The 15,727-nt window shown below is 40.3% G+C and overlaps 1 pseudogene; it reads right to left on the minus strand.

Moving 5' to 3' along the window:
- Positions 1-1,596: 1,596 nt before the first annotated feature.
- On the minus strand, positions 1,597-15,384 carry LOC140600803 (zinc finger protein 512-like; annotated as a pseudogene).
- Between the last annotated feature and the right edge of the window lie 343 nt (positions 15,385-15,727).

Here is a 15,727-nt window from a genome sequence, read left to right on the forward strand (position 1 = left end):
GAGCATTGTCTTTAAGCCTTTTATAAATGGCCTACTTCATGTATTCTGTAACTTGCTTTTCCCAGGAATTATTTTTGAGATGTATTCATGAAACAAGGAGCCTTAATTTTATCGCTGTATAGTATTTCAGTATATAACTGTATCCCGATTTATCCCTTCTCCTGATGGAAGATTAGATTAGTTTTAAAGTAGGTTAACAAAGAGACCCAAGAAGGTATAGTGCCTCAAATAACAGATCTTTTTTCTCTTCAGATAGATGTTCCTGGTTGGTGATTAGTTCTTCATGGGGTGATTCGGGGCATCAACCATTTTCCATTTTGTGCTCTGCCACCCTCTAAAGCCATTTTATCATCTGCATCTGGCCCAAGGAAGGGGGAAAAGAAGCATAGAAGTACACTCATTTTCTTAAAAATTCTAGCTTGGATGTGACACCCTCACTTCCATTCACATTCTACTGGAGAGAAGTGAGTTGGCTACCCCTTCGATACAGGGGCAGGGGGTTAGAGAGCTGGGAAACATAATCTAACCATTTGTCCTGTAATCCTATAACTCTGCAAGGTGAGAGCAGATTATGGTGGACAGCTATTCGTCTCTGCTATGTGGTATCAACCGTACTACAGTATCATTCTTTGTTTATGTCTCCTGGTATACCTGGGCAGGAGGATTTCCCTCTGTATATACCCAGGAGTAAAACTGCTGCATCTTAAGGCATATTTTCAGCTTGACTAGATACTAACAAATCGTTTCCAAAGTGATTGTACCATGTTACATTCCAAACCGTGCATGAGAGTTCACATTCGCTACAACCTGGCTATGTTCGATATTGTCAAATTTGTATTCTAATGAACTTTGTTTAAAAACTTAAAAACTCAGTAGAATGATTATGATACTCTCTACTGAGACTTGCTGAGACCTGGCCTCAGGAAGGAAAAGTTTTTTTTCACAAATTTTCTTTCTTTTTTTTTTTTTTTTTAAGATTTTATTTATTTATTCATGAGGGACACGAGAGAGAGAGAGAGAGAGAGAGAGAGAGAGAGGCAGAGACACAGGCAGAGGGAGAGGCAGGCTCCATGCAAGAAGCCTGATATGGGACTCGATCCCCAGTCTCCAGGATCACAACCTGGCTGCAGGCGGCGCTAAACCGCTGCGCCACTGGGGCTGCCCTCTTTATTTAAGAGAAGGAGAGAGAGAGATAGAGAGCATGAGCAGGAGGAGGGGCAGAGGGACAAGCAGACTCCCTGCCGAGTGAAGATCCCGACGTGGGGCTTGATCACAGGACCCCAAGATCATGACCTACACCTAAGTCAGGTGCTTAACCAACTGAGCCACCGAGGCACCCCAGGAAGGAAAATTTTTTTAAAGTGCCTACAATGGCACTAGATGAGACTGGACAAGTTTCCTATACTAATTCACTTTAACCTCAAACAAATTACTCGTTTTAGCCAACACATTTCAGGAACTAAAAAACTACTGAGACACCGCATTTGGTACTTATTTCAAACCCACCTCCATGTCTAGCCATCTTCTTATCCCCATACACTGTGTCGGCAAGGAGTCGGGCAGCAGGTTGGAGTCAATGAACACCTGGAAACATCATTCTAACCGACAGTCATTTATTTCTTTTGTCATTGCCCAACATTCCCCAAGTCTTACTCACCAGAAATTAATATAGCTTCTTCATTTCTCCTCCCTGACCATCCTCACCTACCGAAAGGGTTTCAAGGGTGCAACTGCCAATGAAAAGGTAGACTGGACATACCACGTCATTGACCTGTTTCAAAACTATCTATCTGGCAGTATCCAAATCTGGTTTCAGTGCTCCCTTGTTTGAAAGTGGTCTTCACAAAAGCCCACATTTTAAAGCTATGTGGAGCAGCACAGAATACAGAGTTAAAGAGCAGTAACAGCCTTTCAGAATTTGAAAAGGTAGTATTTATCCATATCAGGGTTAAGGGCCCTTGCTTTTTATGTGGCATATGCCACAAAAGTTGGCAAGAATATATAAGACCAATATTTATGGAAGAGGGGAAGAGAATCTAGAAACACAACAGAGCTGTTCTAAACAATGCTCCAGAGAAAGCCAGCCTTGAAGAAGAAAAGTAGCCCACTAGACATTACCAGGTAGGCATGAGGTACAGAAAAGGAATTTTTCTTTCCAACACCAGAGAAATACCTACATCTGGTGTCAAGTCTCAAGATATAAAGAGGATAAACGCCACATACAAAAGAGGACAGAGGACGATATTCTCAGAAAACTCCAAAAGACAAGACGTCGGCTAAGGGGAGGAATAAGGACTTAGCGTGGTGTAGACGAACAAGTGAGGTCAAGCCCAGGGGAGACGGAATGTGCCCCTTGGCTGCCAGTCTATGGCATTACTAGGAACACTAGGATTCTGTGTCAAAACATCAAGTGCAATGCGGTAATTCTTCATCCTTAAAACTGGGGGTTGGGAGTTGGGGGGTTGGGGGTGGGGCACAAGCGCCCAGAGGACACTGATCATAGCAACAGATGAGGACTCAAGCCCTAGGAAAGTCAAGGCAGTATTTATTGCTTCGTCTACTTCCTGCTTTCCAATCATTTTCATGTTTGGGACATTTTGATGTTTGGGCTGCTTTTCAGGCTTGTGGGTCTAGCCAGTCACTGCTACTTGGGACAAACGAAACACTTCCCAGTAAAACCAGCATAGAGAGGTTCTAGCTTTTTCATCTTAAGTCCATTTTCTTACTTTCAATCCTAAAACCACACTGAGAGAGAACAAACGGCCTCCATAAAATCTGTTACCCAGGGAGACAGGGTAAGCTTATTACATGAGTGACAACAGTTCTAGCTTCTAGGATTGTTATATCACAAATACAAAATGATAAATCAGTATGATTCTTAAAAATTAATTTGGAATTGTTTTATAAGCGAAATGATGGAATGACTAATCAGTGGAGAGTCCGAGAACATTCTATAGCCCGGGAAGGAAAAGGACAACCAAATGGGTTTCTCAGTTTTGTACAGAGCAAGAATGGCCCACAGTTGGCCTGAAGAGGGAGCTCTTTGGGCAAAATGAGAGAACAACAAGAGGACTCCAATGAGGAATAGCAGGAACACCTACCCAAGAGGGGGTGGGGGGGGAGTGGGGTAAAAGTGAATAAATAGAACAGTGAAATTTACACAGGAGGAAGGAGCTGAGAAAGTCACAGCCTTACACAAACAAAAGAGTACATTTCTCCTCGCTCAGCCCCAGTGACTCAGTCCTCCCAGCACAGGTCCCCGTGACAACAGCATCCCATTTGCTCTTCTAGGAGCTTTCACACTGCCTGCCTATTTCCTTCCTCGTTTATGATGAGTCTTTGGGGGCTTTACTTTCTGGAACTGTGCTGGCACTGGCTCCTGCTCCGGTTCCTTATAGGAGGTCGACACTAGCAATTCCTCGTTATTCCTCCTCTGATCCTTCCCTACTCTAAGACTCAGCTCCGCCTCAGGCAGCTGGATGCCTGGCTGCTGCAGCCTTCGCAGAGACCTTCTGCTCCTGTGCTGCTGTCTCCGCTTTTCTTCTTCCTGCTGCCGCTGCTTTATCTTCATTAGCTTTTCAAAGCTTTTGGTGGTGGTTGGGTTTACGACGAACCAGTCCTACAGAGGCAAAATGGAAAAATTATCCAGTCAATACACAGTAGAGAGCACAAGGAATGGGTTTGGGAAGAAATTCTTTCGTTTTTGAAAGATTTACTTATTTATTTGACAGAGAAAGAGAGCATGAGGAGGGGGAGGGGCAGAGGGCAAGAGAGAATCTCCAGCAGATACCCACCCCTCCCACCAAGCATGGAGCCCTAGGCTGGGGCTCGATCCCGCGACCCTAAGATCATGACCTGAGATGACATCAAGAATCCCATGCTCAACCGAGTGAGCCACCCAGGCGCCCTGGGTGCGAGAAGATTTTCTAAAAGGCACGGCTAGGGCAGAACACAGTAAGAAGGAAACGGATAGGGAACCAGAGCTTATAATTCTGTACTTTAAATGGGAGAAATTCAATACAGAATAGTGAGTAGTCATTATAAGCATTTATTGTGTAGCACACGATTTGGGGTACTTCATACTTCAGTAAGTGAACTACAAAGTCTGTTCACTTAGCATCATCCTACTTATTTATCTCCTTTGTAAAAATCTCATGAGCTATAAAGCTTCGGGCCATAGGACATTTTTATTTCATGAAAGTATAGTGGTTAAGGGCATGCATTCTACAGCCAGACCGTCTTAGTGCAAATCTCAGCTGTTTCTGGCTCTGTGACCATGGGGAAATTACTCAACCTCTCTGAGACTCAGTTTAAAAAATTAACAGTTGAGGAACATGCAATCCAATTATGAAACACTCTTGGGGAAGGAAGGAAGGAAGGAAGGAAGGAAGGAAGGAAGGAAGGAAGGAAGGATGGATTTCAATGGAAATCAAGTGATCTGATCAGTCTTCTAGGTCTAACTACCGATTCACAGGAAATACCCTGAGAGAGGACCACCACCACCACAGGAATGCACTCAGCAAAATCCAAAATGTGTATACATGTGACAAATGACCGTTTCTCCAACATATAAAAAGGGGGAGTAGGGGAAACTTCTAGACCTGCAATTGAGATATGCTTTCAATATAAAAAATACACATTGTATTTCAAAGACTTAGTATGAAAAAATGTAACGTATCTCATTAATTTTTATTAACTACATGTTTAAAAGATAATATTTTAGGTATACTAGGTTAAATAAAATATATTATCAACATTAATTTCACCTATTTTTATTTAAAAAAATTTTTAGAATGTGTGTACTAGGAAATCTGAAATTATATACAGACTCACATTACATTTCTATTGGATAGCACTCTAGATTAAAATATACAGTACATGGACATTTTTTTTCTTCCTCCTGAACAAGCCAACTCTGAAAAAAAATTATGAGGCAATCAAGGAAATTTAAATAATTTCAATAATGACTAGGTATATGATGATATTCAAGAACCATTCTTTGCTAATTTTTTAGGTGTAATGATGGTTGTGCTTATACAATTTTAAAAGTCCTTATATTTTAGACACACAGATCAAAAGAAGCAGTGACAGTTGACATGGTATGTGGAATTTGCTTTAAAATAAGCCTTTAAGGGACAAGAAAAGTGGGTGTGATTATAAAGGAAAAGAAGATTGGCCACACACTGATGTCTGTTAGGCTGTTCATTATACTATTCTGTCCATTTTCATGTATTTGAAAATTTCTGTTGAAAAAAAGTAGCTTCAGAATATGTGAGGCAGAGAGGGAGGAACAGAGTGAAAATCTTTTACCACCACGTATAATTTATAAATATAGGCACAAATCATTGAACTAATAAGACTTGGAGAACAAACTCCAAACCAAGTGAAATTTGTTGTTTCTAACTTTTTAAGAAGAAATTGGAGAAATAGGCTCACTACATAAAGGCTGGATTTTGTTAGGAGATTAATTATCTTTTAAATACTTCCTGAAGTATTTACACTATTACTATGAGAAAGATATGACCGACTGCCTTCCAGAGGAAATCTCAGGTATAGAAAGCGATTCCCAAAGCTTAAACCTGTAAAACAACAGAGACCACATTTCATGACACTAACTATAGCCCATAGCGTTAAGAACTATTAAATGTGAGGGCAGAAAACAGTTGACGGTGTTTGCTCTTTTTCCTTATTAGGCCACAATAGCTTCTGCGGTAAGATATTCCAAGAGAATGCACACTCTACTCCTTAAGCTTTTGAAATACAGGTATTTAATTACACAGGAAACAATTTCTCTATTGACCTGTATAACTAAAAACTTGCCCCAAGAGAAACCTCTTGACTTTCTGTACTTAAAGTATTTTTATGCAGAATTGATTTTTTTATTTTATTTATGTATTTATTTATGTATTTATTTATTTATTTATTTATTTATTTATTTATTTATTTATTTTTTGAGAGAGGCAGAGACATAGAGGGAGAAGTAGGCTCCCTGTGAGGAGCCTAATATGGGACTCCATTCCAGGACCCCAGGATCATGACTTGAGTGAAAGGCAGACGCTCAACCACTGAACCACCCAGGCACCCCAGAATTGATTCTTTAATTTTGAAAATTTACAGACCTTAAGAAAAGTGACAAGAATTCAATGAATCCTAGATTTACCACTGCCTACCTCTCTTCCCTTTCTTCCTTCTTCTCTTCCTTTTGCTGAACCATTTGCAAGTTATTTGTAGACATATTTCATCCCTAAAAACTTTAGCATAGATCTGCCTGAGAACAAGGGCCTTCTGCACAGCTACAACACAATGATCACATTTGGGAACATGAACATTGACTCATCACTGTTATTTAATAGAGCCAGTATACCAATTTCTCCAGTTTGTCTCACTGATGTCCCTTATCGTCGTTTCTTTGCAGTATTTGAAACATTAAAAACAGATTGCTCAAAGGCCTTAGAATAGGAGAAAACAGAAGTATAGAGACTGCTATAAAACAAGAATTCTACAGCTATAAACTCAGCCCAGTGCCCAAACTCTTGGTTTAACTGAATTTAAAAGAATCACAAGAGCTCAGGGGTGCTCACACTTACAGTGATTTCAAATGCTTTCACATAAAAATACAATTACAGGGATCCCTGGGTGGCGCAGCGGTTTGGCGCCTGCCTTTGGCCCAGGGCGCGATCCTGGAGACCCGGGATCGAATCCCACGTCAGGCTCCCGGTGCATGGAGCCTGCTTCTCCCTCCTCCTGTGTCTCTGCCTCTTTCTCTCTCTTTATGTCTATCATGAATAAATAAATAAATCTTTAAAAAAAAATACAATTACACATCTAATTTCACAAAGTATTTTAACTCTGTCTCTGGTAAGCACTTTCAAATTCCTTTTCTCAACAGTCCCAGCCCATAAAAACGCACAAAATCCACTTTTGGGGGCGCATACGTATGGGTTCCACAGGATCACAAAAACATGGCGGGGAAAGCAGGGACCTCACCTCAGCATGGACAGAGTTGATGTGATACTTGACACCACTCTCTGACACAAATTCTTTTGACACAGAAGACACTTGTATTTTCCAGCCACAAAGTTTCCCTGTTTTCAAGAGAGAAAGAAAAGAGAATTACTCGTAAATTCAGGAACACATACCTGAGCCATGTGGGAGATTGTTAAGAGACAGAAAGGGCGGGGATTTTACTTCAGCAAAGAAGGAAGAAAATCCAAAACAGCAATACATTTAGGAAAACTCGGTTGGGCAGACTATCACCACTATAAATCTATCCTACTTATAATTCTATACGTAATACCCCCACCCATTCAACACAAACTGAGGTTCTCCTTCTTTTGCTATAAAACCTGTCACACTTTTCTAACTTCCTTGTTTCTTTCCCTTCCTGGTTCTCTTGGAATGACTCTTGGACTCCTGAGGTTCACCAGAGGCACCAATGCATATAATTCTTCCCACAAAAAAAAAAAAAAAAAAAAGAAAAATTCTTCCCACCATAATCCACTGTTTCAAAGAGTGCCTTGGACATCCAGAATTCAAGAAGTATCATCTGCAACACCTAGGTTAAGGACTCTGAAACTAAGATCATGACGACAAACTCCTAAGCATTCCTGGACAGATGGGGTTTGGATGTCTACACTCCCGTGCTGCCTTGACTCCTGAAGCTCTGAGTGCCCATGGGGCTCCTTTTGTGTGAAGAGATATTTCTGAATGGGAATTAAAAAGTTACAGCAGTTTGTAGGGCACCTGGGTCAACACAAAAAAGATTCAGTGAGGTGAACAGCCATCGGCCTGACAGCAGATAGAGCCTACTTCTCATCCCCAGAGGCCAGTATAATTCAGATGGGAGTAGAGGATCTTCAACAATCCAGATAAACACATGTAAGTTGATTCAAGAAAGTTTAAGGCCCGATAAGATAGGGAAGCCCCAAGGCAGGAGAGGCTCAGGTGGAAGATGTTAAATCCCTGGTAGAGACTAAAATTAATAATATATTTCTCCAAATTCCTTAACTGATAAGACTTAAGGCTATGTTGGCTTTTCCTGTATCTTGAACATATCCGGGCATCCCCTCTAATAACAGACCAAGCATCTTTAGGACATGAAAAAACTAAGCCAGCCTCTGAAGATAATGGCAAACAGGACAACTAGCTGTTCATCTAAACTGAATTCTCTTCCATGTCAGACTATTTTAGACGTCATGTTAAGATAAATTGTTCAGAAAGTTACAAACCAAGGTACAAGAGCCCAGGTGAGCTTTAAGGCCTGATACACTACTGTAGACCGCTTCACAACCCTGAAAAAGAGAAGAAGAAATCCATGAAAACTATAGCAAACTGCATCCTTCTCTTAGCAACCTGGTCATTTATTTACACTGACCAGCCCTACATTTGGAGGAAGAAGCCCAATAAATCACGTTACAAACCAAACAGGAAAAGAATTCACACACAAGCCACAAAAGCAAAAAAGAAAAACCAAAGAAAGGTTTTAAAACAAATGGTGAACAAGTTGTTGAGAATAGCTTAAGATATTCTCTTCCCTGCTACTTTTTCTCTGACACTCTGAGAAACAGAAAATTGCAGTTAGATATTTTTTTAAAATCTGCCTTCTTCAGTACAAATGTGTCTCCTATTTCTTATATATTTGCTTCTTCCCAAAGTTCTGCATATATGGTTGTGGTAGAGTAGAAGATGGCTGGAAATTCTCTGCCACTCTTTCCTGCAAGAAGTGGAGGCTACTTACCCTCCCTTTGAATCTGGGTGAACCCTGTAATTCCTCTGACCAATAGAATCCCATGGAAATGATGTTGAACAAATTCTGAAGCTAGGCCTTAAGAGATCTGCGGCTTCCATCTTCGTGTTCCTGGGATACTCTGAAAAGTCAGTTGCCATGTGCCCTGCTGGTAACCCACTACACCCTGATGGAGAGAGGCCATGTGGACAGCCGAGCTCCCAGCTCAATTGGCTGCACAGAAGCCATCTTGGACATCAGGTCCCATCTGAGCTTGCAGCTAAATACAACCCACGAATGATCCCAGTTGTTGCCACGTACGACAGGAGAATGTTCTTTGAGCCCTGGCAGAATTACTGATTTATAGAACTCTGAACAAATAAATAACTGAGGTTTTAAGCCACTGAGGTTCATGTACTTCATCATGACGGAATAAATAACTGAAACAGCAGTTTGATAAACATTTACGGAATAAAAAAATGAGAAAGACCACCTGGTTAGGGCACTGAATGCGATGGTATTTCTTGATATCTGACTTCCATTTGTGTAGCACTTCCTGGCTGAAGGTAGGCAGCCCAGGGCGAGTATATTTTAACTACGAGACAAGAAATATTTTATTGGAGGAACCCAACTTCCAACCAAAATACCCCAAAAGTTTCACACCCAACTGTTCAGGTTATGTAATTCTGGAGTTCGACAAGCATCCTTTCACGTGCAAAAAAACTGTAGTAGGTATGAGCCTTTAAGTACAAGTTTACCCAACACTGGTAAGTATAATTTTCTATAGTTTAATCTTAGAATAGTTGGATTTTTACCAGAGGGCAGGATACTTTCAGATATGGCACTTCATCTATAGTTTGAAAAAGCTACTGACAGAGCATTTATACAGCTAAAACACTTGTTACAAAAAAAAAACCAGGGATACAAATATGTACTACATGTAAATTATACTTATTATTGTATACTTAAACACAGGGTACATACATACACGCACATATATAATACATTTGATAGAAATATATGTAAATTGGGAAAAGGCTAGAAGGTTATAAATGAACACGTTAACAGTAGTCATCTCTGAGTGGTGGAATTTTGAGTGGTTTTAATGTCTGTTCCCTGCTCCTCTGCATTTCTCCTTTTTCTTCAGAAGTGTCACGTTAATTCTGGGTATTTTTAAATTCAAACACAAACACTGAGATTCAACCTAAAAATGTGAAACATTTTAAAACAAGAATGTGAAAATAAAAGATGTGAGAGAACTCAGGGGATGGAATACACTATCTTTCCTGATACTGCCTGAGAGGAGAATTAACTATTCCTCGCACTTGCCTTCATGTGCTTTGACACAGGTTAGTCTCTTCGCAGAAGTACTGCGCGCTAACGATTGCGCGACTGGAGCTCCAGGTTAGTCTCTTCTTAAAACAACAACTGTAGTTTCCAGAAAAGAGACAGCTGGCACTTGGAGAGACAGTTCTCACAAAGCCCACCACAAGTAATAGCTATGTTTCCAGTGAGAAAACAATCCTCCTGCTTGAAAAATTTAAGTATCTGAAACAGATACTGAGATAGAAAAACAGAGCCAAAGCCCATAGAGGTCAGGGGAAGTAAGGAAGTCACCTTCAGGAAACGCTGACAAATCTATAAAAGCAATCAGAGCACAGAGCTGGCTTCATTTGTAAGTACCTCCTCTCCTCTGCAGCTAGTGTATATGGGACCATCTAAAATCCTTTTATAGCGGGGCAGCCCGGTGGCTCAGCGGTTTGGCGCCACCTTCAGCCAAGGGCCTGATCCTGGAGACCTGGGATCCACTCCCATGTCAGGCTCCCTGCGTGGAGCCTGCTTCTCCCTCTGCCTGTGTCTCTGGTTCTCTCTCTCTCTCTCTCTCTCTCTCTCTGTGTGTGTCTCTCATGAGGAAATAAATAAAATCTTTAAATAATAAAATAAAATCCTTTTATAGTGATAGCAGAATATTTACATAAGCTATTATATTCATAAACTATCATATTTATGCAGAAATGAGAATAATCTATGAGCACATATGGAGTGATTTCTAGGACAGACTTTTAAGTGAAATAAAGCAAAACACAAAAAAGCATCTATGTAAGAAAGAAAAGAATATAAGAAAATATGCATTATCTGGTTATCCATCCCATAAAAATATAAGAAGGATAAACCAGAAACTACTGAGCATGATTATCTTTGCAGGGAGCAGGGTGGGAACGGGATGGAAATAGAAGGGTATTAGGAATGGGACAGCTGGGAAGAGGGCAGTAGCCCTTCTCTAAGAAGACTTTTGGTACAGGTCTGACTTTTAGAACCACGGCAATGTTTCACATACTCCCAAGATAAATTACTCATTTCAATTAAATGGGATGTAGGGGGAACCCAAAATGTAGTAAGAGTAACACATAAAACTAATGATGATAAATGAGAAACCAAATGAAGTGAGGAAGGAGCCAATCTAAGTAACTGTAAAATAGTACTTTGACTATATACTGTAAGGCTAAAGATTAAAAGAACTATAACAAATATTGTTCTCTAGGTAGTAAATCTGTTTTTACAGGGGTATGGGTTAACAATTGTGAAACTAGGTTATACTAGAACTAAGCAAGTAAGTAAATATATTGTACACTATGAGAGGTCTCTCACTGTTGGAGAAAGAAGTTAGAAATAAGCACAGAGGAAGGCAAGAATGAAACTTGTGTTGGATTGGAATTGAAGGTATCATGGCCTTAAATCTGTACACTGATACCCAGACAGACATGAACACAGAGGGGAGTGAGTAGCTCAGTCAGTTACGCATCCGACTCTTGATGTTGGCGCAGGACATGATCTCAGGGTCATGGGATCAAGCCCACGTCAGGCTCTGCACTCAGCATGGAGTCTGCTTATCCTTCTCCCTCTGCTCCTCCCCCTGCTCTCTCTTTCTCTTCTCTCTCTCTCTCTCCCTTAAATAAATGGATAAATAAAATCTTTTTAAAAAAGAACAGAGTGTGTGCATGTATCCATGAATATACATATAGATCCTAGCTCTATCCACTAAGAGGGCCCAGAAACAATGACACCCTAGCAGGAATGAGTACACCTAGCATTCAAATCTTGGTTTTTATTTTTATTTTTTTTAAAGATTTTATTTATTTATTCATGAGAGACAGAGAGAGAGAGAGAGAGAGGCAGAGACACAGGCAGAGGGAGAAGCAGGCTCCATGCAGAAAGCCTGACGTGGGACTCGATCCTGGGTCTCCAGGGTCATACCCTGGGCTGAAGGCGGCGCTAAACCGCTGAGCCACCCGGGCTGCCCCAAATCTTGGTTTTTAAATATATTCTCCAATAAAAGAAATCAGGATTCCTTAGAGAAAGGGTTGATTCCAGGGCTGGGACAGGGAATATATGAGATGACCCTATAGCATCTCGAGGTGTCAAAACAAAAAAAAGGGCTCAAAAAATGATAGAAGCATTTCAAAAAGACATAGGAACCCACTTGGAAGAGCTCTTGATGGCCAAATCTGAGACAATTTGAGCTATAAATTGAACAACAATAATAGCACTGGATGATAATGCTACAATAAAATATCCATGAGTCCATATGGATATAAACAGATTAATAGAATAAAAGGACATATCTTTCTCACAGTAGAATTCCAATTAATAACTATGGAAGAAATAATGGAAACACTAACCATCATTAGGCAAACCACCATAATAATAATTATAATTATTGCAGACAAGAATCACTGACGGATGCTATGGTAAGTGGGCAGAAGTATGATAAGACACAGGCTAGTTGCATACTGTCAATCTCCCCCCAAAATATTCACTAATTAAAGAGGGGAAAGTATAATTTTGCCTTGGAGAAAATTGGGCAACACCCTCATCAAGTGATCAAAGTTATCAGTAAAAAGACACATCAATATCACGTACCTCCTGATACGGTGTAACACTGCTTCAGTGGTATTCTTGACAAAAACATATAACCCTCAATCTAATCTCAAGAAAACACTAGACAAATCCATTTGAGGGATAAAGTTTGGCACTTTCAGACCAATTCCCCATTCTCTGGAAAGGCAAAGGGGCTAGAAATGGAGTTAATCCATCATGCCTATGTGATGAAACCTCCCTAAAAATCCCAAAATTATGGGGTTCAAAGAGCTTCTGAGTTGATGAACATATATATGGCCAAGAGGGTGATGCACCCCCAACTCCACAGGGCTGGGAGCTCCTACTGTGCTTGGGACTCTTCCAGACCTCACTCTATATAAATTTCTTCATCTGATTTTTCATCTGTAGGTTTTATTATATTCTTTATAACAAACCAGTAAATGTGTTTCCCTGAGTTCTGTGAGCCATTCTAGCAAATTACCAAAACCAAGGATGGGGTTATAGGAACCCCAATTTATAGCCAATCACTCAGAAGCACAGGTGGCAAACTGAGACTTGCAATTGGCATCTGAAATTGGAGCAGTCCTGTGGGACTGAACTCTTAACTTGTAGGATCTACCACCAAGTCCAGATAGATAATGTCGAACTGAATTATTTGTAGGATGTCCAGGTGGTGATAGAAAATTGGTCTGTATGGGACAAACCCACACATCTGATGTCAGAGCTTAAGTAGCGTGAGAGTAAAGGAAAACACAAGAGCTTCTCCTAGACAATATTGCTTGTGTTTGCATCAAGAAACATTGGCAGGAAAAAAAGAAAAGAAACATTGGCAGGACACAGAAATCAGTGAGAATGGTTAACCATGGAGACAAGACAACAAGGATGGGGTGAGAGTGAGATACCTCAATGTTAATCATCATTTTGACATTAATGACAACAATGTATAATCTATTCAAACAAATTAATATCTTTTTATTTTATTTTATTTTATTTGGGAGGGGCAAATGGAAAGGGAGAGAATCTTACGCAGGCTCCATGCCCGGTGCAGACCTGACATGGGGCTCGCTCAATCTCACAACCCTGAGATCATGACCTGAGCCGAAATCAAGAGCTGGACACTTAAGAATGAGCCACCCAGATTCCCCTAAAATTTTCGTTTAAAAAAACAAAATAATTCCCTTAGCCTACACAAAGTCAAAACATAAAAAAGATGATTTTAGTAAAGTAGCTGCTAGATAAGACTATCAAAACTTATCAATGAGCTAACAAATATTTATGTCAAATTCCCTACCACAGACCATGCACAGATGAGACTATAATATCACAATGTACTTACCAATGTATAAAATTCACATTTAAACCGAATTTAGATAACCATATACTTTAGTCTGTGGCAGGAAATATCAATAAGTCTGAAACAAGACAGGATGCCTTGATATTCAATTACTCCTTGGACTGATTTTTAGGCCAAATAAGAGGTATCAACTTCTGAGATTTGACAAATTTTCACATAACTTACGACATTCCCATCGCATGAGTGAAAGCCCTAGGCCAAATCTAAACTATTCTTAAAAAAAAATAAATAAATAAACTATTCTTGTCCATACCATGGAGATGGATAGGTCCTTAGCTCTAATCTTAATCCTTACTGTATATCCTCCAAGCTCTCAAATGACTACTCCCATTAAGTCATATACCCCTTGTCTCCTCTTGGCCAAATAATGTTCCTCTGGTCTTTGATCTGTTTTACACCAAAGGCTTCCAGGGGCACCTGGGTGGCTCATTCCTTTGAGCGTCTGCCTTCAGCTCAGGTCAAGAAGATCCCAGAGTCCTGGAATTGAGCCCCATATTGGGCTCCCTGCTCAGTGGAGAGCCTGCAACTCCTTCTCCCTCTTCTGTTCCCCTTGCTTGTGCTCTCTCACTTTCTGTCAAATACATAAATGATTTAAACAAAAAACAAACAAACAAAAAGCCCCAAAGGCTTCCAAGCTGGGTTCTGTACCACTCACAAGTACACTTGGAACCATGGAGGTAATGATAAAAGTATCAAGGAGAAGGCCAAGTAGACAAGGCTTTGGGCTCACTACCTCTAGTTATTTGGAGTGACTCCATTTTCAGTTATTTCACATACTGGTGTTTTAGATAAGCATTCATTTGGAAAAAAGAGTGCGTGGGGAGAGGAGTTCTGTGGCTAGAAAAACAAATGGAAAGCATTAACTAAATATAGACTCCCACACGTGAACTAACAAAGTGGAAACATGCTGGGCAACAACTAAGCAAAAGACTAATCTGGGAATTCTGGTTCCCTCGGGAAGTAGACCAGAAATAATGGGGTTCCTTAAGAAACTTCTGGAACAGACTGTCTCTCTAGGACCCACATGAATCCAAACACTGAAAGTGGATTAAACATATCCCATCTCTAAAAATAAAGAAGCAAAATATCATTTATCATGTACTCAAGTGCATTTACTTTTCCGTACATAAGCACAGTATTAGACATGGTTCTAAATTAATACAAGTTTCTACTTTACCTTCCGATCATCAGGTACCAAATCCTGAAGCACCTTCCTCTTAGGCCATTCCTTGGCCAGTTCAGCAGAAGCCAGCTCCTGCAGGTGGTACACAGCTATCTTGACAGAACGCCTCTGAACTCGACCCCCACTCTTTGGCTCCAGACTCATCTCTTTTAAGCACTCTGACTGTCCTGACTCTGGAAAGAATGAGATCTGCAAGAATGAGAAATAGCAAAACACAGGCCTGAGACCTGTGTAAGGCCTGTGTTAGGTCTATGGTTTAGAACAGTCACTCTGAATGCTATATGGAAGATGAAAAGAAAAAAAAAAAAAAAGGAAGATGGCCCATGGAGGAAGAGTGAATAAAGGAAGAGGGGTTAACAGTACAGGGAAGAGGTAAAAGGACGACTTGAACGAGGGTTTGGTAGTATAGGTAAGTTGGCAGATTCAAGATAACACGTTAGAGGTAGACCAGATAAGAATCACATAGAGGTTTGTGGTAGGAAGGAGTTGGAAGTAACACAGATGACCTTTCTTAAGAAAATCTATACATAAAAAAAAAAAAAAAAGAAAATCTATACATAAAATGTGATATATGTCTGTTATGGAA

The sequence above is a fragment of the Canis lupus genome, chromosome 12 (genome assembly GCF_048164855.1).
Source record: "Canis lupus baileyi chromosome 12, mCanLup2.hap1, whole genome shotgun sequence".
NCBI classification, from domain to species: domain Eukaryota; kingdom Metazoa; phylum Chordata; class Mammalia; order Carnivora; family Canidae; genus Canis; species Canis lupus.